Source organism: Microcebus murinus, chromosome 8 (assembly GCF_040939455.1).
Source record: "Microcebus murinus isolate Inina chromosome 8, M.murinus_Inina_mat1.0, whole genome shotgun sequence".
Lineage (NCBI taxonomy): Eukaryota > Metazoa > Chordata > Mammalia > Primates > Cheirogaleidae > Microcebus > Microcebus murinus.
Window position 1 is genome coordinate 97,630,233 of NC_134111.1, and position 26,955 is coordinate 97,657,187.

General features: G+C 40.9%; 1 protein-coding gene across 4 annotated transcripts in view; it reads right to left on the minus strand.

Moving 5' to 3' along the window:
• Nucleotides 1-26,955, minus strand: part of PID1 (phosphotyrosine interaction domain containing 1) — a 221,263-nt gene that overhangs the window by 181,226 nt on the left and 13,082 nt on the right. Inside the window, exon 1 of one of the 4 annotated variants that reach the window (XM_076006003.1) lies at nucleotides 10,509-10,630. The exons of the other annotated variants lie outside the window; for them this stretch is intronic. The gene's annotated coding sequence lies outside the window, so the exon portion shown is untranslated. Of the gene's footprint in view, nucleotides 1-10,508; nucleotides 10,631-26,955 lie in introns of those variants that run through there. 4 annotated transcript variants of the gene reach the window in all.

Consider the following 26,955-nt stretch of genomic DNA (forward strand, 5'->3'; position numbering starts at 1 on the left):
TTTGTAACATTAATTTGCAACACTTCATGCTTAAACTACGAGTACACATAAATACTCATAAGACAGAGACATAAAAGATAATGATTTTATTGTAATCTAACTCAACCTATATTCCTGGCACTAGTACATTCATAAAATATACATTGAACACTCTAGGTGGAAGTTTTATTTTCATCTATATTTAAACTGCCCAGCAAGGCAACACTGAATGACTTAGCCCTATTGGAAAAAATATTTCATCTGGCAACAATCCAAAGCCATTCAACTCTAAAACTGTTAGAAGAAAGAAAAGGCAATGTGGATAAAATTTCACGTTTTCATTATCACAGACACAAACAAATATACTGCTAATTATTTTCCAAAATCACTTCATCTTGGAGATACCATGAACATAAAAATGAAGAATAAATAACATCCAATTCCATTTCTGAAGATTAGTATTTCCAGACGTGTTTTACCAATAAAACTAATTCCCTGAGATATTCTGTGAATAAATGATTTATGGTCCAAAAAAAAAAACAACGTATAAATTGGTGAATAACGTTACACCCTTTTCATGGAACTTAATTACTAAGAAGTCACACAGCACAGAAATCTCTGTGACTTTGTTTAACTCAGAGGTTCCCAAACTAAGTAAGCAGCAAATCCTGTTTCCATAGCCATGGTGCATCCCCTCTGGATATAGAGGTCTGGATTGACAGATTGTTCTTTTTTTTCCGTGCTTAAAACAAGTCATTCCCACTGTCTCTTGCTGCCCATTATTTCTGATGTTAGTGATATTCATTCATATCATTACTCTCTAGCATATAATAGAATGTTTTTCTCTCACTCTTTTCACGATTTCCTCATTATTTTGATTTTCAGCATTTTGACTATGAATATGACTATTATTTGCCTAATTGTTGCTTTCTTTGGGTTTTTCCCCATTGGGGTTCATGGAGGTCCTTGGAACTTTAAGTTAACATTGTTCACCAAATTTGTGAAATTTTTATCCATCATTTGTTAAAATATTGTTCCCTGTGCCAGTCTCTTTCTAGACCCTTTCTGGGTCTAGATACATGCAATCGCATGCATCTTATACCGCTTGATGTGTGCCATATGAGGCTCTGTTAATTTTCTTTCATTTTTATTTCTTCAAATGGATTTATTTCTATTGATCAATTTCCAAGTTCACTGGCCCTTTCTTCATCCTTCTTTAATTTGCTCCTGGGGTCACATCGCAAAATTTTCCATTTTAGATATTTTACTTTTCCATTCTAGAATTTCCATTTGGTTCTTTTGAAAAGTTTCAATTTCTCTATTGAGATCTTCTATTTGTTCACTCTTCAGGGCAAACTCTTTAGTTCCTTGAATATATTGATAGTAGCTGCTTTAAATAACTTGCTATTCCAACATCTGTGTCTTCTTAAGGTCTGCTTTTATTGACTCCTTTATCTTTTGTCTGTATGTTTCATTTTCGTGCCAGAATATTTTTATTTTACACTGAAACACTTTAGGACTCTGGACTCTGTTGTCATTCTGCAATAACAAGACTGTTGATTTGTGTTTTAAAAAGCAGTTAAGTCACTAGCTAATCACCTTTGCACGTGGAGGCTTGATTCTTATACTTTGGTAGGATGGGTTTGTTTCCATTTTGCCCTCAATCCAAGAGAAAAATTTATTTTACCTGGAAAAGTCTATAAAATACTGTTTACCTAACCACAGGAAATCTGACAGTTACACAAATAAAGCAATAAAAAGTATTCTTTATCTGAGCATAAGTTTTCTAAGTGTCCTATTCTTCCTTTTTAATTCTGAAAGCTGCTCAAACTATATTTTTTCCTGAAAAGTTGCTGAACTTTGAAGTAGTACAAAAATCACATCATGTGTAAATCAAACTTTCTTTTCCCATATGGGCAGAAAAGTTTTAATGACCAACCTAAATCACCAAATAAGAACCAAAATACCTTACAACTTATCTGCCGCAGTTAAAATAGAATCTCTTCTTTTTCAGCTACTTTCCCATAAAAGTTATCCTTTCTCAAAATCAAATATAACAATATGCTTGCATATAATTATGTTAGTGCATAGAACTCTTACGATCCCAACTTCACTACTTTCGACAAATTTGTTAACCTCTATGGGTATCTTTTTTCTCCCCTATAAAACACTACTAACAACAAGTACCTTGTAAATACAATGTCAGGCACAGGGCTATCACTCACTAAATAGTTATTTTTAAAGGCAGAGACTTCTGCCTTTAGATCATGAGGTGGAAAAAAAATATTTAATCCAACAACTAAAATATAGTTTTCCTTTTCTGCCTAATTAGAGGCCAGCTCAAATCAAAACTCACATCACTCGCTACGACTCAGCTGACTCCACATAACAATAGGAACCACATGTCCACAGGCTAAAATAGTCACAGGTATGAAAGTAAAACCCACGATTCTGCACCCACACCCTATGCAGCAGCCACCTGAAATCTGCTCCTTTTACTACAAAACCTGGCTGACTCCATATGTTCCACTTAGCTGCCCAGATTAAGGAACCTCATTTACCTCCTCTCTAATCTACTATCAATCCATTCTGCTTCCTAATTCTCACTCAAAATGTCTGCCATTTCCTAAAATCCCAATAGTCACTGTTTTAGATGATACCTCCATCCTCTTTTGCCTGCACCATTTCTAACAGCCCCCTAAAAAGTTTCCCTGCTTTTAATACCACCACCAGCATGGTCTTCCTAAAACCAATCTGAGTCCCTTGTCTCCTATAAGCCCCAGTGGTTTCCCAATGCCTAGAAGATGAAACCCATGCTCAGAAATATCCCATAATAGATCCTTCCATGTTGTGCCTCGGTTATATTGTAGCTTCCACATTCTTTCGCCTCAGTCTTTCTCCTACCTTCCCAGCCTCACGTGGTGTTCTCACTCTTGCCTGGACAAGCCTGACTTCACAGCTCTGCACAAGCTCTTCCCTATACCCAGGGTAATCTCACACACTTGCAAATACTCATTCATCCTCGAATGGCTCGCATCCTCTCCTCTGTCAAGGATTCCGTCTAGGACAGGGTTCGTAACTTCCCTGGCCTGTTTCTATAGATATATAAACATTGATTGTACTATAATTACAGTATAGCACAATCAATGTTTATATATCTATTGTATCCTCAAGACTGTGCGCTCCCGGAAGACTAAGACAATGCCCAGTGTATACAGTCTCTGGCTCAGAGAAGGTGCTCAAGAAACATTTGTTGAATTAATAAATTAATATCACCTTTTTATTTTTATTTCTGTAGCTAACATTCTACAGATGCGTGGCATTTGAATAGTAAGCCCAGAGATGAAAAACAAGAACGGAACAAAATATTTTGCCTCAGAGCAAATCCCACCACCCAAGGGAAATAATCAAAGAAAACAAGAACTAAGGAGGCTTAGTATTAATCTCAATCATCTTTATCTGCATTCCTCCAGAACCAAGAGGAAGGAGAATCTTTTAGTTTTACAAAATCAAGGTCACATCTACACCAGTCAAATCCCAATTTAGTAGCTCTCAGCTTTTTTCCTAGCTCATACATTTTGGTTACAATGCTTTCCTTCCAGATTATCTAAAGTTTTTTTAAAAAAATCATACTCACTTGGTTTTTGTGAAGCAAAGATTAATATTGGATATTTTAATCACAAAATTCATGTTTGGCACTGGGCCTTGGCAGAAAGCCCCACATGTACTTTCTCTGGAACTAAATTACTCACTTATAACACAAACATAAGAATAAAGCAAAAACCAGCATCGTGTAAACAAAATATGTCACTTTTTAGTTCTCAACAGAAAATGAGTGCAACCTCATTTAACCACTACTTCAACGAGACTCGGGATTTTAATGTAAGACAGAGAAACCGGGATCTTTTGTCAAGCATTCAGCGCGGTGCAAAAGAACCCCATACTCTGTAGCCTCTTTCCAGTCAAACACGTAAGCAGTCTGGCATCATTTTTTCCAAATACAGAACCAAGGATCCCTGATTCTTATCGTCATCCAAACAACTGCAACCAGCTGTGAAAACTAGAACCGGGAATAGAGTCAGTCTATAGGGAGTCCCCTCAAAGCTACCAAGCGTGACTGTTTTCACCAACAAATATTCGTGATCCTCTTTCCCGAAATTCCAACTCTGCAGACCATCTCACATAAAAAAAAAAAAAAGAGAGAGAGAGAGAGAAACAGAAACTCAATCCATCCAAATCCTTTAATTTTTCTTCATTTAACTCAGTAAAAATTATGTAACCTCTCTTAAGAAGACCAATTATCGTCTCCCTTTGGGATTTATTTTGTATTCCCCAAATAAAGCAATCACTACAAACTCAAAATCTCTCCTTTATCCCCACAAAAGCAATGCCTTGGTGTTTGTTTTTTAAAGTAAAACCACGTACTCTTTCTTCCTTTCTCACTTCCTTAAGAGGGCTTCAGGTCCCAGAGTTTGCTTTCTGAATTCCCATCATAAAGTTTCTAGAAAACCCTCCTCGACTTATGCTTTACTTGTGGCAGCATTAGGTAAGACATCCGCCATGGCGTTGGCCACTTCGGTACTCAGAAATGAGGAAACCACCCTGGAGAACTAGAAACTCCATATGCAGAAGCCTCAGGTAACAGAAAGGGGATGTTACTTGCTTTTCAGTTACCTAAGATCAAACCCCCACACGTGGGTCTGTCATGCAACCAAGCTCATCTCCACCGGCAGGCATGTTTTCCTTTACACTTAAAAGAGCTGTCCAAACTAATTAAGGCATTTGCATCTTCTCCTTGACAACACTCTTAAGAGCCCACCTGTTGTGTGAAACTCTTCTGCATGACTAAGTCTCCTGCACTCCGCTTTCTCTGTGTTCCCTTTGGAGCACATGACTCCATAAAGCTTGTCTCTTGGACACGTGCCCCTCTATTCTCAAACAGGGCCAAGAGGAAAATGAGCTGCTTGTAATACTCCAAGCCTCCTGGTAAAAGATGCTCAAGTACTTCTTACCTGTTATTCTCAAGGTCAAGGGAGACGGGCGACTTGCATTACCATGCCTACTTTCCCTTTCACGAGCTTTTACGAACAACAGCGATAATCCTGGAGGAATGGAAATGCTACTCATCTTAATCAAAACAGATTTTTGCACATTGCATAAAAAAAAAATCTGACAATTTCTTAACAATTACTATACCTAGAGTGCAAATTACAGTGATGCTTACCAGCAAAATCAGCATTGAAGGTCTGAGGAGGGCATGCCACTTTTTGATTAGCTGCCTGCTAAAAATTACTTGAACACATTTTACAGTTTATAAAATACTTTTGCATATATGATCTCTTTTTTTTTTTTCTTTGAAACAGGGTCTTGCTCTGTTGCCTAGGCTGGAGAACAGGGGCATCATCATAGCTCGCTGCAACCTCAAACTCCAGGGCCCAAGGGATCCCCCTGCCTCAGCTTCCAGAGTAGCTGGGACTACAGGTATGTACCACTACATCCAGCTAATTTTTCTTTTTCTTTTTTTTTTTCCTTAGAGACAGGGTCTCGCTATGCAGCCCAGGCTAGTCTTGAATTCTTAGCTTCAAGAGTTCTTCCCACTTTGGCCTCCCAAAGTGCTGGGATTTCAGGCCTGAGCCTCTGCGCCAGGTCCATCATATCATGTCACACTCAGGAGAACTCCATGCGGTAGATTTGATTAGACTCATTTCACTGAATAGGGGAATTTGAGAGGCTCAGAAGTTTAAGTAATTTGCACAAAGTCATAAAGGGAGCACCTAGTAGGGCTAAAATTTCCATGAAAATTTCCTGCTTCCTATTCCCAGCCTGTTCTCATTATACCAGGTTCACTAAGGCCAGGGGAATACTTAACACTTAAGTCATGTTTTATACACATGCCTTTACATTTTGGCTTTAGTTTGTGTGGCTGTTGACTGTCTTTGGTGTTTTGTTCATTTTGTTTTGCTGATCAAATTGTGACAGGGACCTCTTTAGTTAGCTTGAACAAATAAAAGTTGCTTGCTCTCTTTTTCTATAGTAATAAAAACAAAATGTGCATATAATAGCAATCACTGATTCCTGTGTAGGTAGGCTAGTTGGAGTCTAAAGAGCTAGACTTCACCCACAGCATTCCAAATACAACCCTTTACATTTAAGTGATTAACAATATCAATTATCTTTCAAATTCATACTGGCCAGCAAACCAATATAGCCAGCCCACCAGAAGGAAACCATGCTTCAAATTATAGAGCTGCCAGCATTCAGGCCATGAAGCAACCTTACTATGGAAATTATGCAAGTTACAATGTTCATTCACGTAGCATTTGAAAAATAAATACTTTAAAGGAAATAACAGAACACCATGCAATATTCCTGCAGGGTCCTTTTTCTAGTTCCTATATTTCACTACACAGAAACACACATACACATAATTGAGGAGTTAAGCTTCCTTGCTTACATACCAGTCTAACAATAAACAAGCTGGAAGTCAGTTCCTCTGTTTATGTTATGCTGTGGGCACCCACACCCATTCATTATCTGTGGGACGGACTGGGCCGCAAACCTTAGCGGCAATAAATAGTTTCAAAGGAAGAACCATCCACTGAACAAGTAAAAACATGAGTGGATTCCAAAAATTACAAAGATTTGCTACGCAAAACTCACCAGGCAGAATGAGGACTTTAAAAACCTGCTCCGAATCCTTCAACTGAAGTAAAATGTTTCTGGCAACTGGAAATAGTTAAAATTTCCCATTTTCTGATTGTTCCAAGCGCTTACCTCTGCACATCCGGGCTCCTGCAGGGTTGGTCAGGACAAGGGATCTCCTAAGAAAGCCAGTTCTCACAATCTTTTCAGACCAATTTAGCAATTTGCAAAGTGGAGAAGGTTTACCATGACGGAGAATTAAGGAGGGAGTCCTCAGCATGAAAGATACCCAAAGCCACAGGTACTGACAGCTCAAGGACAGAAACAGAATCTGTTTCACAGTAAGAAAGATTCTACTTGGGGGAAAGAGAAAGGGAAAACAAACAAAAAAACAAACCCAGAGAACCTCTATGGTTAACATGCATGTGAGACAAACGGAATATGAAGCTCCACCAAGGAACAAAAATTCAATAGTGATGGTATTGAGAAAGTACAGTGTATCACTGAGGATTAGTTTCAGCTGCAGATGAAAGCAAAAGCAGAATAACAGTGGTTTAAAGAGGATAGATGTTTATTTCTCCTGCACATAAATGAAGTCTCCAGTAAGCAGCCCAGGGCTAGTATGGCAACTCTATGGTACCAGGGACTCAACCACTTATCCTTTTGTTCTACGGTTCTTAGCACATGGCTCCCCCAACATGGTTTAAAATGGCCCCTCAAAAGTGAGCCCTCCCATGCGTATTCCTGCCAGAATAAAGAAAGGAGGAGGCAGAGAGGCAGGCACCCTGCTTTTCCCTGTCCTTGCATCCCACTGGCTACGACTCACTCGTCATATGACCATAACCAGCGCAAGGGAACTTGGAAACGGCAACATATTTCTTTACAATTGCCATTTGCAATTATAGGAAGATAAATATGCCGCAGCTCAAGGGAATTCTAGGCCCTGGGGTCCATACAGTCATCAAACAAATATTTAGGAACTACCTACTTCTTCTGCCTGGCACCGGGCTCTGTTCTGAGTACACAGTGAGGAACGAAATAGAACAGCCCCTGCCCTGAGGCATGGACAGTTTAGTGGCCACTCTTCCCCAAAACAACTATAGGTGATGTTTGTGAACATGTATACATATTGCATTCTTCTTTAACATTTTATTTCAAAATAATTTCAAACATAGTGAGAATAGTTGTAGCTTTATCAAATCTACCAACCACTAACTCTTTATCATATTTGCTTTACAATATATTGTCATTCTCATTCAATCGCTTTCTCCCTCCTCCTTCTCTCATTCCTCCTTCTCCTGCTCCTCCTTCACTCTCTCTTTCTTCCCTTTTCTTCCCCTCGTCCTCCCACCTGTATTTAAGAGTAAGACACAGACATGATTGCCCCTAAATACTTCAGGATATGTTTCCTAAGAATAAGAACATTCTCTTGCATAACCATAGTAAAATTATACATCACCAACTCACTCAACAAAGTCCTTTGAAATTTTAATGCTGATCCAGGATCCAATTCAAGATCATGCACTGACTTTGGTTGTCATGCCTATTTCACGGCCTGGAACAATTTCTCAGCCTTTCTTTGTCTTTCATGGCATTGCAATTTTTGAAGCACATGAGCCAGTTATTTTGTAGAATACATGCTCCCAGGGCAGGAAGCCTGAGTGCATCGTGTCAGGAGGCACATGTTCAGGATTTGCCCCATTATGGGTGATGCTGACCTTGATCACTTGTCTAAAGTGATGTCCACCTGACTTCTCCACTGGAAAGTTTCTATTTTCCCTTTGTCAACTCATAATTTGTGGGGAGACACTTTGAGATTCTGTAAGTAACCTATTCCACATCAAACATTCACACAGTAGTTCTGGTATTCACTAATGATTCTTGCCTAGATCAATTATTACAATGATGCTTGTGAAATGGTGATTTTCTAACTCTGTCATTCCTGCTTTATTTATCAGCTAACATTTTATTGTAAAGAAGTGCTTTCCTTTCTTATCTATTTATTTTTTGGTTTGTTTGCTTGCTGGTTTAAATAAATTTATACTAATATGAACTCATAGACTCCCATTTTATTCAATGGAATATAATCCATAACACCTATTATTTATTTTGAGCTATACCATATTTGGCCAGTGAAAGTCAAGCTGGCTTCTGTGTCTTGATGAAATAATGTCTTTTTTCTTCTGAGCACTTCCTTACTTAGAAATCCTGGAGACCTTTAAGTTTCGTGAGGATGCTCAACTGGAGCTCATTTCATCTTATATAAGGAAAAGCAACCTAGAAATTCCTGCCCAGTCTAAAAGCTCACCAGAAGATAGATGTAACTCTAACCAAGACAGTTCTAGATTTTATATTTTCAATTAATTGCCATTTATCATGAATAGCTTCAACTGTTGACATCTCTTGCATTCCTGGAATTAAATATAACAAAGATAATGTCCCTATTAGCAAGCAGGTAATAACTTCAGTACAAGTTAGATGCAATGTACAATATTTTGACTTAAATGTCAAGGAAATCCAGGACACATTTCAGAGTGTAACATATACACACATAGACTTGTGTGCTTTTCCCATTAAGAGCTGGCATTAAAGACAAAAATACAGGGCTGAGCGTGGTGCTTATGGCTGTAATCCCAGCAATTTGGGAGGCCGAAGCAGGAGGATCATTTGAGCCCAAGAGTTCGAGATTGCAGTGAATTATGATGACACCACTGCACTCTAGCTCAGGCAATAGTGGAATACCCTATCTTGAACATAAAAATAAAGATAAATACAAGGAAAAGTCTGTCTGTCTCTCTCTCAATACAAAAATCAAACTGTACTCTTAGCGTCTTCATTAAGCCATCCTAGCTCTCCCAGTTCCTTCTACAGAAATTAAGAAAGATGGCCACAAATAAGTTATACGATATCATTAGTGACCTGAAGCACTCTATAAAGATACTAATGGAACTTGCCGTATATTTCAAATATTATGCCAGGTGCAACGGGACATGCAATGATGAGCAATGGCCCACCCCTCATCCTCTATGTTTTGGGGGGATGAAAGTTCACATCTAAGTCTAGTAAAAACAAAAACTGGAACGGGCCAAGTGGTATACCTGAGACAGAAGAACAAACTGTGGACACCCAGCAAAGATGACTCACTGCAAATGGAGATCAGGAAGGACTTTGGCAGAAAAGGGGCAACTTCATCTGCTGTGAGAGGAGTGTGATCCCCAGGCAGAGCAGGCAGGTGGTGGAAAAGGATCTTTCAAAATAAGGAAACATTAGCAGAAGCATCAGGCATCAGAACACACAAGTGTGGGGCATGGTCTGGAGCGTAGGGAGGGACAGAGAGAGAGAGACGAAGAATATGGCTTATGAACTTGAACCAAAGCATCAAGGCAATTCCTCAGCATCTGATGAAGGCCCTTCATCACAAATGCTAACCACAGGAAGGGGGAAAAGGAAGGGTGACACCTAATCACTAATATTCCAGTTCATTTGGCCTTCTTCCATCAATCTGCTCACACGCAACATGCAAAAGACTGAAGTAACAAAAAAAAAAAAAAAAAAAGAGGTATAAACTGAATGACAATTTCCCAAATAAAAAAATTACCCAAACAGCATCTGTCCAAACAAACATAAAAATTCTAAACTTCTGAGCACTCAGATGTGATATTTTTAATCACAAAAAAAGTCTTTCTTTCTTAAGGCTCTTGGCAATTTTCAATACGTGCCATTGGACAAGATGTTTTTATTTAAAGATGGGCTAGAAAACCATCTGATACCATTATCAGATCCAGCATCAACTGACCGTTAAAATCAGAGGTCTGTGTTGATTTCAACGTTGTTACGCCAAACTACAGGAAAAACACGAAGGTTCTTAGGCAAATAAAGACACTCACAGAATCTGGGGTACTATATCTTCCACATCTGCCGTTATTTTAAATTCAGCACCTGGGGTAGAGGTGGTTGGAGTGTTGCCTGCCATTTCCCCATCGTCCTTACTAACAGAACTCTGAATTGGCTGGGAGCAAAAAAAAAAATGTGCCCAGTTAAAATATTTGCTCTCCCAACCAATATATATGGACACATGCCACACTTCTCATCCCTGAGATGTTAGTATCCTCCAGGGTAGAACTTGAGGGAAAGCTTTTGTTTTCCTCATACAAAGGGAATGATTATGAAGGCCCTCATCTTTGCCTTCCCAGAGTCTTGGAATGGAAGTTTCCTCTATAATAACAGCAATGTACTTTGCATTTAACTCATTAAAACCTTCTTGAGCACAGAGACCACTTCTTTATACCCAGCTTAGAACTTAGTTCATCTCCTTACCCAAAAACGAAAGGTCAGGAAACATTACTTGAAAGTAAATCCTACAAGAAATGGATACATGAAGAAGCGTCATGACACATCTCAACCAGAGTCAGTATATTTTTACTGTGCTGGGATTTGCATTAATTTGATAGTGCCCAACTCATCCAAGCATCACAATCCTTTTGAAATCCAACATGTTGCTGACACAGACTTAGTACTTTGGTGCTCACTAATTGAAAATATGCATAAAGTCCAAAAGCCACTATGAATCAACAATGATCTCAAATAAACGTTTCTTTTAAGAAAGCACACAGGATTTCAAAAGTAGTTGACATATTTGCAAGGCACTATGTATTTTTTCAGTCTATAGGAAATGTGTAATGCAAAGAAGGTTAATAGAGGCCTTAAAACAGTTCAATGACCATCTTGAGTTCCAAGATCAATTGGTCAAGCATTTACCAATCAATAATAAGAGAATTTTTGTTGGGTCTATTCATTGTCAGTATTCTACCCCGAACCCCCAAGAGTGTGAGCTCTAACATAGCCATCACTTCACTTTTTGCTTTGATCAAACTTAATCTAGTTTTAAATTTCTAAAGCAGGCTTCAGGTCATAATTGTAATGTGATTTAAAAAAAAAAAAAAGTCAACACTTATGAAATTTTTACAGTATATAAAAATATCCCCCTATGTCTGATATGCACAAAGAAATGCAAAATATGAAAAATAATTTGCTCCATCACACACTTTCTTATTTACCAGTAGGCATAAACAGCTTCAAATCAAAGTTAAATTTTCCATTTAGGGGCCAAGACTGAAATAAACAGCATCAGCTCCTTAACTTAAGGAAAGCAGGCATCTGCTAAGTTCCAAGATAGACTTTCAGTGCATTTTACAAGAAAACAACAATATATCAATTTCTTCCAGTCCTTGTATCAAAACGAATCCATTTGTTCCCTTCATCTATAACCCAAGAAATGAGTTTTGAGGATCATCTAACGCAAAGATAATGCCCTCTTTATCATAAGCCAAAAAAAGAAAGAAAAAGAAATGAAAAAAAAATGGCTTTGAAACAATACACAAATTTGTTTTTGTCCAATTCATTTGTGACTTCTAGCCCACCAAAGCATACAGCTGCTGAGAAAGAAAGATGGGAGAAAGGAGAGGTGGTGATCGCCCCTTGGGAAAGCTATTAAAAATATCTAAACAACTCAGCAGCTAGCAAGAGAGTTCAAAGAAATTCAGAAATGGAAAGAACTTCACTCTCATTAATTGTTAAGAAAGGAGGAGAGAAGTGAGAGGGGAAGAAAGTTAAAAAATAAGGGGCGGGCAGGGGGGAGAGGACACAGATGTGATCCAAAATCAAAGAGCAATTCCACCTTACCTCAAATGTAGGACCCCTATAAATGCAAATTCATTTTTATTTCACAAAGAAGGCCTCCAAGTTTTCACTGAATGTTTGTCCTGCTCCCAGGGACCTGCCAGCACACATTTCCTCCAGTTCAGAGCAAACGCAACTCATGGGTCAGCCCCCATTGGGCAAGGGCATTGAATTATGTTATGAAGAAAAATGCCAATTCTCTGGGCCAAGGAGTAAAGAGATCAGCATTGAGCCTGTGCTATTTACCATTAACACAGCAGAGAGAGGGAGACATAAATTAGCAGGTTTTTTTAAACTCTGTATTTTTCATTCCCTAGACTGCCTTACTTCCAGAAAACCACCGAGCTGTGTCATTCAGTCTGTCAAATTCCTAAAACAGATATTGGCTGTACTCTATACCTGAATATCTAAATATAGTTTCCCCAAGAGGATTTCCACAAGGGGAATACTAATTTGAATTTTCTTTGGTTGCAGCACATTTACCCAAATTTGCACTTTTGCAAAGCCATTTATTTTGTACAAAGCATCAAGCTCCTAGAGAAAAGACGAGGAGGTGGGTGGGGAAGCGGGTGGGGGAGCCAAGCTAACCAACGCCAGATGAACTTTCCTGGATCCAGAGGGCTTTGTTTTGAAGATTTCCGCCTTGTGTTAAATCAAAGTAGCAAAGCAGGTCTTGAAGACTGGGGAACTACATGCTCTACCCAGAAGGTCAGGACTGCCAAAGTTGGAGGTATTTAACTTTGTGGACTAAAGAATCCACATTGTCCTAGAGTGAACTTACAGAGTCATTCACATATTTAACCAACAACTACAAATGTTTCTCAAGAAAGGACGCTCAGACAGTCGAGACAGTGTCTTTTTGGCTGTTTTGGCCAAAACAAGGGTTTACATCCTGGACACCATTTCCACTCCAGGTTCAGAGATAAGAGGAATTTGTTTTATAATGTGTCCCAAATTTACTTTATTTGTTTTGGATGCAGTAAAAGCATCATTACTTAAAGTGACACTTTGCTTTTTCAGTGCAGAGATTTGGCAGGAAGGTGAAAGTGACATCCAAGTTATAAAAACCTTAAGATTTACAGCAGATGCCAATAGCAGGGCTACACCCTTATAAACAATAGGGACAAACTTCTTTCTCCAAAGATGGGCCAGAACATGGAAGCCATGGGCCAGGATTATCTTTTGTAAAAGTAGGACTATGTTTGTTCAAAATGATTTAAGAAAGTAAGGGTATGTACATAAGAGAAATTCCAAAGGAAAAAAAAATTGCAACCTTTCTTCATTCTCCAGTTAAGCAGGCACACTTTTTATGAGGAAAGTGTAACCATATGCAAGGACATGTGTGCATCCAAGGGTTTCTGGTATCTTAGAGAGTCTTCAAACACGGCTCCTTCCCTTTTCCCCAGACATATGCTCTGCACCACATTCTCATCAACTTCTGTGAAACAGAATTTGAAGACTGAGCATAAACGAGTTCAAGGAAAATTCTACCTGTATGTCAGTCCTGTGGTTGCAAGCAATAGACACCAACTCTGGGTCACATAAGCAGAAAATATATATATATTGGAGTGGCACTAAGTTAAAGGGAGAATAAAAGGACCAAGTTCAGAAAGGAGAGGGGTAGAGAAGTTCCTAGGTCTATGCAGCAGGACTGTAGACTAACTTCAGACAATGGTAGACAGATTATCAGCTCTAGCTACTTCTAGCCTTTTTTTCACCCTGCTCAGGATTCCAACTCCGACGGGAAAGTGTCTAATTAGTCTAGTCTGGGGCACACATTGGCTCCATGGCTACAGGGTATATATCAGTTAGCAGACACGCCCCCTCCCCACTGGAATGGGGGAAGAATAGTTTGCCAAAGCAAAATCAAGGTGCTGTTACCAGAAGATGGGAAATGAAGCTGAGCAGGAGAAAGCACAGATGTCCACTTTCTATATGAACACTCTTAGCATTCGTATTGAATTCTTTATTTTTTCAACTTCTAGGGACAACTTGGGGAAAACTACAACTAATACTATTACCCAATAGTCCGAGTTACAATATCCCATATAAAGAACCACACGATAAATTCCAAGGGCTTCAAGTTAAGAGAAAAGTTTGGTGCTCCAGGTGAGCTGATGTATATTCTTCCATCAGGGAATGAGGCCTAAGTATCTCATTATGTTTCTCTTCTTACTCAGGCTGCCAGGAAGCTCTGAACTAAAAGTTTTATGCTCAGTTATGACCTTGGTTATAACCTTAGTCTACATTTTCAAGTACAACTAAATCCCTCCATTATACAGCTGGTGTTTGAGGGGGTTTGTGTTGGTCTTATTTTAATGTTTAATGATATTTTTATCTTCTATTGAAAAATACTTCAAAAGCATGTGATTGTTTTTCCTTCACCAACCAAAAGCCAACCTTTTAAGAACTATATAGGGATCTAATGTACATTTATAATTTCTGAGTTTAAAAATTATCCAGGACTTTTGTATTCTATGGGCAGCATCACCCTTTTCTTTTTTTGCTAGTACAGAAATAAGCTTGTGCAGCAGAAACTATTTCAGATGAATTTCTGGTTTTAAAAGGTGATGTAGGAAAAACAGGTTAGATTAGATGAGAGAGAGAGAATGAGTCTGACCTAAATCTCAATCTGATTATAGTGTGTAATAATTTTTAGAATAGTTATCAATAAAGTTCACCTTTTATGGGAAGGGGGTCAGGGAGAGGAGCAATAGAAAACTATGTCCAACCTGTAACAGACAACCTCATCCCTCAAATGGATGATGGCAACTTCCCCAAGCACCACGATGCACACAGCATCTGTGCTTTCGTGAACCAAGTAGGTGGGTTGAGGGTGTGGGGGGGTCTCATTTATTGTTCGAGAGCTCAAGCCATCACACGAGTAAATTCCAAGTACTTTTAATGCTTAAAATAATCAGAATCCCATAACTCCGCAGGAAATGGGCAGCATTACATGGAATGGTGACAGCCCTGGGAAGGTACTGTGTTTCCCCGAAAATAAGACAGGGTCTTATATGTATTTTTCCTCAAGAAGACACCCTAGGGCTTATTTTCAGGGGATGTGTTATTTTCCCCCCCAAAGCCTCAGCTTGCAGCACGCACAGGATGGCCGGGACCTGACGGGGGAGCCGACATTGTTGGTGGGGCTGCCGGCACCTTTCGGTCACCTCTGGGATAGTAGCTGTCACGATGGGGCAGATGAGAAGGGCTGCTCGTCTTGTTCACCACTCCGGACGAAATGCATGGGTTGTGCAGACACGCTGCATAGCCACGCCCATTACTAGGTCTTATTTTCGGGGTAGGGCTTATATTGTGCAAATGCTCAGAAATCCTGCTAGGGCTTATTTTATGGGTAGGTCTTATTTTCGGGGAAACACGGTAAGTGAAGGCAGCAGCAGATCTGCTCCCCGAATCACCAGAAAATATCTGCAAAGTGCTTTTGAGTATTTTTTGGTGGAAATGGAGATTCTCTAAACATAAAGGTGTGACCACTGTATGGATATCTTTGAGTTTAGGTTTTCTGAAACAGCATTTGAATGGTTCTTCATTGGTTGATAATCTGTGAGGATTATGTTGAAATCCAGTCAATTAAAAATTATTTTCCATCCTCTAAATTTCCCCCATTTTGGAAAGAATCTGTTCCAATGTTTGGCAGTAAAAATTCCCCCGAATTAGCCAATACCATAACAATGAGAAGTTTGGGTCGCCCGGCGTGGGATACGTAGGAAACAGTGATCTGCATGTAGTTAAAAGTAGAAGAAGCCTCCCACTTCTGCTTGGAATCCCTCCCAGATGCTCCAGATTAGAAAATAGGATGAGCAGCAACATTTCTACTTCTTGTGCATCGGTTTGCCCAGAAAGGAAGGGCTGACCACGTCGTTCCACTGCAATCGCAGAACCTCCATCATGCAGCTCCAGAAAGACAGGGGGAGCCACTGGCCTCCAGGCTCCTGAAGATGGGCCACCAGAGTTGTGATTGAAGAGCAATGAATGGCGAGAAACCAATAAACCTAGTTACAAAATTACTTATTACCTTGGCCTTTAAGAGTCAGAAGACCAAAGACCTGCTCCTGATTCCAGCACTAGGTGAACTTCGGATTCAGCTTTCTCTCTGGCCAAATGAAGGAGCCGAACTAGATGGGTGTCCCCAACTCAAGTACCCGCAGGGCCCGGCAGGCTGAGTGAATCAGTGACACGTGCCAAGTAAGGCCCCGGAAAAGCAGGAGGCCACATCCTACCCAAATGGAACAGCAGCTGCTCGGTGGTCACTATATGAAAATGCAGGCCCTCTGTGGTCTGCCCCTCCCGTTCTTTTGAAAGGACCGAGAGAATCTAGATTTTCTCATAAATTCTTCTAATTTTTAAATCCTGGAAACTAATTTGTAAAGTTTTTATATACGCTGAAGGAGCCAAAGGAAATATTTCTGCAAGCTAGAGCCAAACCTCAGGCCCACAGTTTGTTAACTTAAAGGAGTTCAAGTTCTATGTTGAAGCTCCGTGGGCAATGAGATGCTCCTTCACAAAGGAGCCAGGACAGTCTTCTACCGTCACTCAGAAACCCACAGGGCGCTAGAATTTCAAAGGCTACGGAGAAGTCCCACACTAAGTAATCAGACTCACTTTGTTTCACCTGAGGCTTTCCAAAATTATTTAAGGACTGAACCCTTTGTGGCAAGGCTCATATGAGCCAAACTCATGGAACACACTTTGGGAACACACCACACCTCTACTACCCATTCAGCCCTAAAGTTCTATGCTTTCATTGCTAGTTTACCCTTGGATCTGGAATAAGGGAAAAAATTAGTATTGCCGACTCCCAAAGATGTGCCGGATACCATGCTAAACTCTTTGTACTCCACATCTCAACTCACACTCACGATAACCAAAAGCTCAATGTTATTTCCCCCATTGTTAACCTGGGAAAATACAAACGCAAAACACAAATCAGAGGCCCGGAGGTGATGCCCAGTAAGTGAAGCAACCAACATTTGTATCCATGGGCATCTGATTTAAAACTCCTGGCCAGATGCAGTGGCTCACACCTGTAATCCTAGCACTAAGGGAGGCCGAGGCGGGAGGATTGCTTGAGGCCAGGAGTTCGAGACCAGCCTGAGCAAGAGTGAGACCCCCATCTCAAAAAAAAAAACAACAACAAAAGAGGAAGGTCTTTCCACCACTGCTCAACAGTCTGTATGGTTTACAGGTGGCCTGGCCTGTCACCTAAAGAAATGTTCTCATCACCCCCCATTTGCCCCCAAATGCCTACCCTTGAGGCTTTGTATCTGCTTTCATACCCCTCGAGGTTTCCAGGCTCTTCATCTGAAGGGCAGTATTTTTTCTACAGCACCAGATAATCCACCAAAGTATTCAGCAACTGAGCAGGTGTGAATGTGTATGAATTTGCTCAAAGTAATAATATATTAATAGCCAACAACTGCATGTAATATTTGACAGCTAACTTCCATGGAGCACGCACATGTACCAGGAAGGATGCTGCCTGCTTTTGGCCTCTGGGCCCTTCCGTTTCTTCCTCTTTCTCTGCGTGGACATCCTTTACTCGTAGATGGACCCCCAGTGTCCATCTGCTGTCCATCACTTCAATCTGCTTCCTTTCCTCCCTTCACCCTCAAAGTGAATCTAGTTAGGAACAGAAGTCCAGCGTTTTACTTGCTGCCTTAGGATGGCCACACATCCTGGTTTGCCAGGGACTCTGGGTGTCACACCTGCTGTTCCAGTGAATAATTATTAACAGAGTCTCCACCACCACAACGGAGCCCCAGCTTGGACAATGCGCCACAGTCTCTCTACGTATTTATCAAACAAAGCCTCATATTCCTTGTCCTTGACCTTAACAGAGGTTGAACTGCATGCCTCACATTTTCCTCCTTGAGGAGAAAAACATATTTAAACCATTACTTACTAGATTAAAGTCATTTCTGTGAATGTTTCTCAAAACCTTCTTACTGAGGGTCAGTGGCCATTGGTAAAGTTGTTCCGTCCTGTCTGAATTTGCCAGTTGCCATTTTCCTGAGAAAAACAGCTGTTTCACAAGGAACCAGCCCCCACATCTGCTAGGCACATTACTTTGATCCACGAACTAGAATGAAGACCCACTAATGGTTTTACATGATGTATTTATTCCCTCTGAGCTTTCTGACACGGAGGGAAGAATAACAAGAAGGTGGCCCAGCCAGTCACAGGGCCCCAGTCCCAGAAATTCACCCTTTCAACAGCAACGTCTCCCGAGTCTGCCGGCCTCTGGGGCTGGAGCTGGGCACTGGGCTACAGGGCTTAAACAAGGCCTCAGAGGGCTGGGCCAGCCGGGAAGGTCAGCTGGAAAAACAGCATGTTAGGAAGAGGTGAGAACTGCAAGAACTGGAAGCCCAAACGAGAAACAGGGCCATCCAGAGTGAGGAAGGACCGAGAAGGTCCCAACATGAACTTTCCTCCCATTGGTCTGGATTTGTTCTCTTCTTGCTCAACCACTGGTTTCACAAAGATCCTCAGGCAAACTGCGACAGGTGGAAAATGTCATTTCAAGAACAAAATGAAGACATGTTTTAAAAGGAGAGATGAGAACTCCAAGAAAAAGTATAGAGTTCATTACAGATTGAGGGTTCTATGCAGTTCTCCCAACACCTAGCACTGTGCCTGGCATAGAGTGAGTATTTCACATACACATTATTTAACAGCTTTATATGGGTAGAGTTGACATATAATAAACCGCACAGTTTGATACTTTTTGACACATGTATAAACCCATGAAAGTACAACTGTAATCAACATGTTGGACATCTCCATCACACCCCAAACCTCCATCAAACCCCTTATTCCTCCTCTCCTCCAGCACAACCTCAGGCAACTACTAGTCTGCATTCAATCATTTTACCTTTCCACCAGCCGTGTGTGGGGTTCCAGTTCCTCCACACCTTTGCCAACATTTCACATTGTCACAGTCTTTTTATTCTCAGCTATTCTAATAGTTGTGTAATAATATCTCATTATGGCTTTAATTTGCATTTTCCCAATGATTAATAATATTGAACATCTTTTCATGTGCTTATTCGCCCTTCATATATATCTTCTCTGCTCAAATCATTTGCCTGCTTTTTAAAATTGGGGTTGTATCTTATTATTGAATTTTGGCAATTTCTTTGTATAGCCTACATCCAAGTCCTTTAATAGTAATACATATATGATTTGCAAGCATTTTCTCCCAGCCTGTGTCTTATCTTTTCACTCTCTTAAGAGCAGAAGTTTTTCATTTTGATGAAGGCAAATTTTTTTCTTTATTGATTGTGTTCTTGTTATTGTTCTAAGAAATCTCTGCCCAACCCAAAGAAACTTTTGGATGTGATAAATATGTTCATTCTCTCGACTGTAGTAATGTTTCCACAGACGTACACAAAGCCACAAAGATTTTCTGCTGTTTTCGTCTGGAAGTTTTATAGTTTTAGGTTTTATATTTGGGTCAATTATCCAGTTTGAGTTCATTTTTGTATATGGCATGGGGTACGGATTGAAGTATTTGGGTTTGTTGTTGCTGTTGTTTTGCCTATGAATATCCAATTGTTCCAACATCATGTTTAAAGCACTATTATCCTTTCTTTAGTTGCTATGGTCTGAATATTTACTCTCCCCCCCCCCCCCCCGCCAACGCAAAATTCATATGTTGAACCCCTAACCCCCAAAGTGAGGGTATGAGGAGGTGAAGCCTTCGGGGAGATGATTACATGATGGGAAAGAAGCCTTTGTGAATGGGATCAGTGCCCTTAGAAAATAAGCCCGAGGGAGCCCAGCCACCCCTCTCTCTATATGAGGACACAGCAAGAAGGCGACATTTCTATCAACCAGAAAACAGGCCCCCAGAAGCCGAGTCTGCCTGCACCTTGACATTGTGCTTTGAGCCTCCAGAGCTGTGAGAAGTAAATTTCTGTTGTTTATACACGCTACCCCGTTTATGGAATTTGCTACAGCAGCCCAAGCTGACTAAGACACCAGTGAACTATCTTCTTTGCACCTTTGTCAAAATCACACAAACTTTTGATCAGAAAGCAGAATTCTCAATAAAGGCCCTCACTGACAGCTGCGAAAATTTAAGACATGCATACTGTTACCCAGCCATTCCAGTTGTGGCAGTTCAGGTTGAAGAAATACAAGCACACGTAGGTAAGGACGTACACAAAAACTTATAACAGTATTATTTGCAGGGGAAAAACAAAAGAACATGAACACAGCCCAAATACTCCCCCATGGAGGAATGGTCAAATAAATTACAGTCCAGTTCCACCACAAAAGCCCATACAGGTGCTAAATGGAATGAACTGGAGCTACATGTATTGACCAGAAAAGATGCCCATGAAACATGGTAAAGTAGAAAAAAAGTGGCAGAGTTGTGTGTGTGTATGTGTGTGTGTGTACACATATATAAAATACATATTGTATGATTATACTATTGAAATACATGAAGAAAAATCTAGATATGTATTTATATATTTGAATGTGTTTGCAAAAGCCTGGGGAAAGTGACAGACCTGTAACCATCAGATAGATCATATAGGTTTCCTTCATGGGTAGAATTGGGAATGAGGAAAGAGATAAGGTTATTAACCTCTTTAAATACTTTAAACTTACACCGTTACCCTAAGCAGATATTACTTTGTAACTTTTTACACTCAAGTATAAAATAATAGTCCTGACATGTAGCAGATGTAGGACTCCATTTCATACCTGTACTGCCACTTGGAAAAAACTCTCATTACTTTTTTTTTTTCTTTGTGATTGGTCAAGTAGGGAGAAATACATTGGTATATGGCAGATACCCAAAAGAAAATTCTACGCTAAGTGTTATGGATGTTATGGACTGAATTGTGTCCCCTTCCAAATGCATATGCTGAAGTCCTACTCCCTGATACTTCAGACTATGACCTTATTTGGATACAGGGTCATTGCACATGTAATTAGTTAAGATGAGGCACCACAGGACTAAGGTGGCCCCCCATCCAATACGACTGCTGTCCTTATCAAATGGGGAAATTTGGATACAGAGACACGCACACAGGGAGAAGGCCATGTGAATACTATAGTGATGCTGCCACAAGCCAAGGAATGCCAGGAAGCCACCAGAAGTTAGCAGAGCATCACAGAACATGTGCTGTGTCCCCCTCACAGCCCTCAGAAGGCATCAGCCCCTCCATCACCTTGCTTTCAGACTTCTAGCCTCCAGAACTGTGAGACAACAAATTTCTATTGCTTGGGCCACCTAGTTTGCGGTACTTTGTTATGGCAGCCCTAGGAAACTATTAAGCTACTAAGAATTTAAATCTAAAACCAAAATAGCTCCCCATTAGTCCCAGGCCCACAGCCCTCTGCTCGGTTCCTAGGAAACGACCTCAGAAGACTTGGAAAGGAAATACCATCGCCACCATCCCACGTCATAGGTGGCCGGTGCACTAGGACCCCACTCACACCTGAGGAAAAGCCAGCCCATTCCTGACATAAAGCCATCGCAGCATGCAGTGGTCTCCGAACCTGTGTGTTTATCCTCAGACCCGCAATTATAAAAACAATGCGAGGAAAGGCTTGTCATGAAAAGATTAGGATGGATATAACCTTGAGGGAGGACGACAATTAAGGAGCCCCTTTCTCCTGGCCACTCTCCACTGCCCTCCTGTTCCCACGCACGGGGTAATACTCCCTTCGGAAGAAGACAGTGAAAAGCAAAACAGCATGCTAAAACTAGAATGCCTCTTCACTCTAAGAAATAAAAGCTGAAAGAGCAGTTCTGCAGTGAGACAGAGAACCTGTCCCCGTCTCGTAAGGACTGGAAACGATCATGCCACCGTGGCTACAGCACTGCACAAAGGAGCTTGCCCAGGAAAATAAGTGTTATGGCACCTAATGACATTTATCTTTTTGTCTTAAAGATGAGTTCCAGAATAGGAATAAGTTCATCACTAAAATAATCTATACAGTTGCCAGGTTAAAAACAAAAAACAAAATACCAAACCGGATACAAATAATCAACCTGACATACTATAAGGCTGACCTGGAGGTCAATTTGAAATATACGCCTTTGTCAACCTACTTGGGAAGAGGCAAGTCACAGAGGCTGCTACCCAGGGACCCTACAAGGACTCTGACAACCTGGATTGTTTTGAGGACAAAATCCTAAATCCTAATCCTCCCTCAGTCTTGGCCAGTCTGGAAAAGTTTCACTGAGGTCCACCTTCAAGTGACTGTGTTTCACGCCCAAGCCCATAAGTTTAATTACCAAATATCAAAATGCCAAAATTACCAAATTACCAAATACCCCAACTATTTTCAGTTCTGAAGCTCATTTTTCTGTATTGCCGAGGACTTTCCTCTAACAGAACAGCACGTGTTACGCTCAAGGTTTTTGCCGCCTTTTCCTAGGAGACTGACCAGAAAGATATGAAGGGGGAAAAGGCAATAGTTTAGTCTTTCTCTGTCTGTTTTAATTTTTCTCAAGTCACAGTGGACAAATTTACACTCAGTATAAAAAAGAGCATTCCATACATACACATGCATTTTGGCCCAGTATAAGAAATTTGGGGATGTCTACACCACGAGGAAAAGAGTGATGGAACATAGTCAAAAGGCAGTATGGTTTCATTAGTGCATTGGTTTCCTAGGGGTTCTATAACAAGTCACCACAAACTGGGGGGCTTAAAAAGCACACAATAACACATAACACACATTTATTCTCTCACAGTTTGGGAGGCTAGAGGTCCAAATTCAAGATGTTGGCAGGGCCATTCTCTGATCAAAGGCCCTAGGGAAGAATTCTTCTTTGACTTTTCTAGCATCTGGTGGTGGCCAGCAATCCCTGGCATTCCTCGGCTGTGGCAGCAGGACAGCTCCATTGCCTGCCTCCGTCCTTCACGTGGCCTTCCTCTCCACATCTCCTCTGTGCCTTCAAGTCTGTCCTTATAAAGACACTAGTCATTGGCTCTAGGGCTCACCTTAATCCAGTATGACCTTGTCATAACTTGATTACATTTGCACAGGCCTTATTTCCAAATAAGGTTACATCCACAGGTACCAGGAGTTAAAACTGCAACATATCTTTTGGGGGAGGACACAATTCCACCCACAATAATGAGTAAGAAATGGAGACCTGGGTTTGAACCTGAATTTTTGTTCACTAGTCACTGTGTCTGTTAGGAATGTCAAAGGTACAAGTAATAGAAGTCTCATCCAACATAGAGTCACAAACAAATGGAAGGGGATGGCGGTTTTCCCACGAACTTTTCTTTAGGAGGTAGTTTCAGCAGCTGCTTAATGATCCAAAGTCCTTCCATCTTATCACTGCAACCTCTTTAGAAGATTCATTTTCAGACCTATTGTTTGCTTAAGAATCACAATATGGCTGCTGCAATGCCAGACATCACATCTATGCTCAGGACGAGAAGACAGAAACGGGACAAAAGCCTATTTTTCCAAGACTATTTGTTATTCACGAAGGTAAGCCATTTTTAGTAGATAACTTCTTATATTCCAATGGTTAAAAATTGGTCCCCGACAATCCTTAGACCAGTATGATGAGATTAGCCTGGCTGGGCTAGACCATCCACCCTGAGGCCCAGGCATAACCACCTGCTGCCGGATCAAAGTAGGGCTCTGTCCTTCTTCTCCTCCCCACCCATACCCAGCATGGCGCTTGGGACCTAGTATTAACAGACACACCATAAATATTGATGGAAGAGAAAACAGGAGTTTGGACATGAACTCAAAACTCTGTTCCCAAAGTAACCCGATAGCTTTAAGGAGAAGTGATCCTGTTTGTTGAGCACCTACTGTTTACCAAAATCTCTACAAAGTGTATCTCTTCATTTTATAGACGGGGAAAGCAAAGCTCGGAGAAGTTAGAAAACCAAAGGGAAACATTGCTAGTAAGCAATCAAGTCAAAATTATTCATAAAGAGATATGTTTGCCTTTCTTTTTAGCTATTTTTCACCCAAATGATTTCTGATTCTGGAAACATCGTGGCTAATAAGGCCATTTCCGGGATCTCCCTCCCTTATCAAAGTGAGGCCTCAGTGAAACACAAGAGGCCAGCGGAGTCCTGGGCCATCAGGGCGGGAGAGAAGCATCCGCAGGCTTCAGCATGACGTGGAAGAGCTCGACCACACGCTGGAAGTGCTAAAATACGCCACAGGCACCAGGCAAGTCTGCGCCTTTTCCCTGACACCTTCCTCCTGCAATCCTCAGGCTCAGAGGTTGGGCCTGGTGACTACTCTGAGGCCTTATCACTGATTAGCAGCTAAACTGGGATCAAAACATTTTTTTTTTAAGTTAACACGAAATGGTAGTAGACTAATTCCACTAGACTTTAAGGAGGCCTCGGAACAAACATCTCAACTATTTCTTCTTGCCCTAGTTCTATAAAGCCTCCGTTTCAATCTGTGCCCGCCGGGGCTAAGAGAAGCACACTGCAGTCATTGAGTGTTTCTGGGCTGGTTTTATTTGCTGACCACTAACGAGTCCCCGAACTGTTGCAATTCACAGAGTAAAATACCCCCATGGAAGGCTGTCTGATCTCCAGTAGCCTGGAATCTGTAAGGCTGACTCCCAGAGTCTCCTCCAGGGCTAATTTACATTTAATGGAGTCAGTGCTGAGGGAAGGGGGGAGAGAGCTAATCTAGAACATCAAACAAAATGCAAAAGTTACCTAACACTGGAAGATAACTCAGTACAGTCAACATTAAACAGCCGTTATGCAATGGGTAACTAAGGGGCAGAGTGTTGTTCCCAAGGCTAGCATTTTGCAAATCACTCGGTAGAGATTTTGCCTACAAACTTGGAGAAACATCCAATGATGTCAGATAGTCTTTTACTTTTGAGAGAGACCAAGGCTTCGAATTAATGATAACTCTAAGTTCTTTTTGTGAACTACTACAACTACAAGAGAGGAAAAGAACAGCAAAATCTAGAATGGACTGAGTGAGAAAACTGTGCCTCTGTAAGAATAGCAGTTGCTTGTTTTTAAACAACTGCTCTGGAACTCTCTGGCCTCCTCCCTCTGTCCCCCCGTTTTCTGTCTAAACGTGGAGTGACTGCATACGTGATCAAGCCTGATTACCAGCTTTCAAGATCTCTAGCTCGGATAAATGCCATGTGCTCCAGATGAAGAGGCTCTTAAACAGCACTTGTGAATTTCAGGTTCAATATGCAACTGAGCACAGGAACTTATTTCCCACAGAGATCTGGGTCACCAAAAACAGGGGAGCCCTTGGTCAGTACTCTGTTTTGCCATATTTCTGAGCCCACAAGATGCCTATTGCTCTAATTCTATTTATTACTAACAACAGCACAGACGTGTGCAGGGCATCATGCTTAGTCTTAGGCGTGTGCGCTACAGTGAAGTATGTAAGAAGCAAGTATGTTTGGAGCCAGTCCACCTGGTTCGAATTCCAGCTCAGTTTCTTTCTAGCTGCCCAACCCTGGCTAAATTATTTCAACTTTCTGGCCTTCAGTTTCTCTTATCTATAAAATAAGGATAAAAGTGGTTATGAGAGGAAAATGAGCTACATGATTCAAATAAAACTCCTTAGCACAGTGCCACACACAGTGCCTGCTCCATGAAAGCACATTGCTATCATCTCCCCACCCTTGTCCTGTGTTCCTTTGTCAATTTCCGTCTGCCCGGAAAAGTGTCAGATTTGCCAAAGTTTCCACTCTTTCCTGATGGGCCAAACTGAACGGTCCCCAGCCGATGTTTCAGAGGGTTCCTCAGTCTCACTTTTTTAGGGGATAAGTGGAAGTAGCACAATAATAGAGAAATAAATCTAAAATAGTCCACACATCAAGTCAGGACAAGATCTGCCAGGTATGACAAGGCACAGTAAAAGCAAGATGATCTTGGGGGAAGAAGACTTTGCCTCTCAAAAGCTCCAAGTATTATTTAGTTAAAGACTTCAACCTTTTTATCAGCCACAAGTTTAAACCAAGAGAAAGATTCTTCAGGATTCCATTTCCTCCCTACCCTTCCTCAACTCCCCCTCCTTTGGAAGTGCTAACGCATGGCCATTGGCCAAAATGAGAGTGAAAAGGGAAGCATGGTGGAGAAAAAAGTAGTCCAGGCTGAGAAATCAAAATCCAGATTTGTGGATAAAACGTTCTGCATTTTCCAGACCTGCAGTGGAGAAATTGTAGTCTCAGGGAAGACAAGCAAATGATTGAATTGGAACCTTTATAGAATACCTTCTGAGAGAAAATGGTCACCTGTAGACTGCAGTTATAATTTGCTAGAACTTGTTTCCTACATGTGCCTACTGTCATATTCCACTGCATTCTCCTAATAACCACACCATAGACCAGGCTGTGTTCGGCCTGCTGTGTTTCAAACTCAGTCTTGATTCATTTTTCTCCTCCTTTCCTGGCCCCCAGAAAATGCATGCGGTAGCTCCCTGAAGACATTTGCTCTGGGAAAAATACATGTTCCTTATGGCAAAGTCAACCCACGCTCTTGTGTGGATGGGTCTGTCACTTAGAAGGGGTCCACCCAGCACAATAATTAACTCACTCCAGAAACCCATGCAAAATTTAAAATATCAAGGCTAATCTCATCTCCATTTTAAAAAACCAATACTTTGCCCTTTTCTACTGAAAAGTCCCCTTTAACTTTT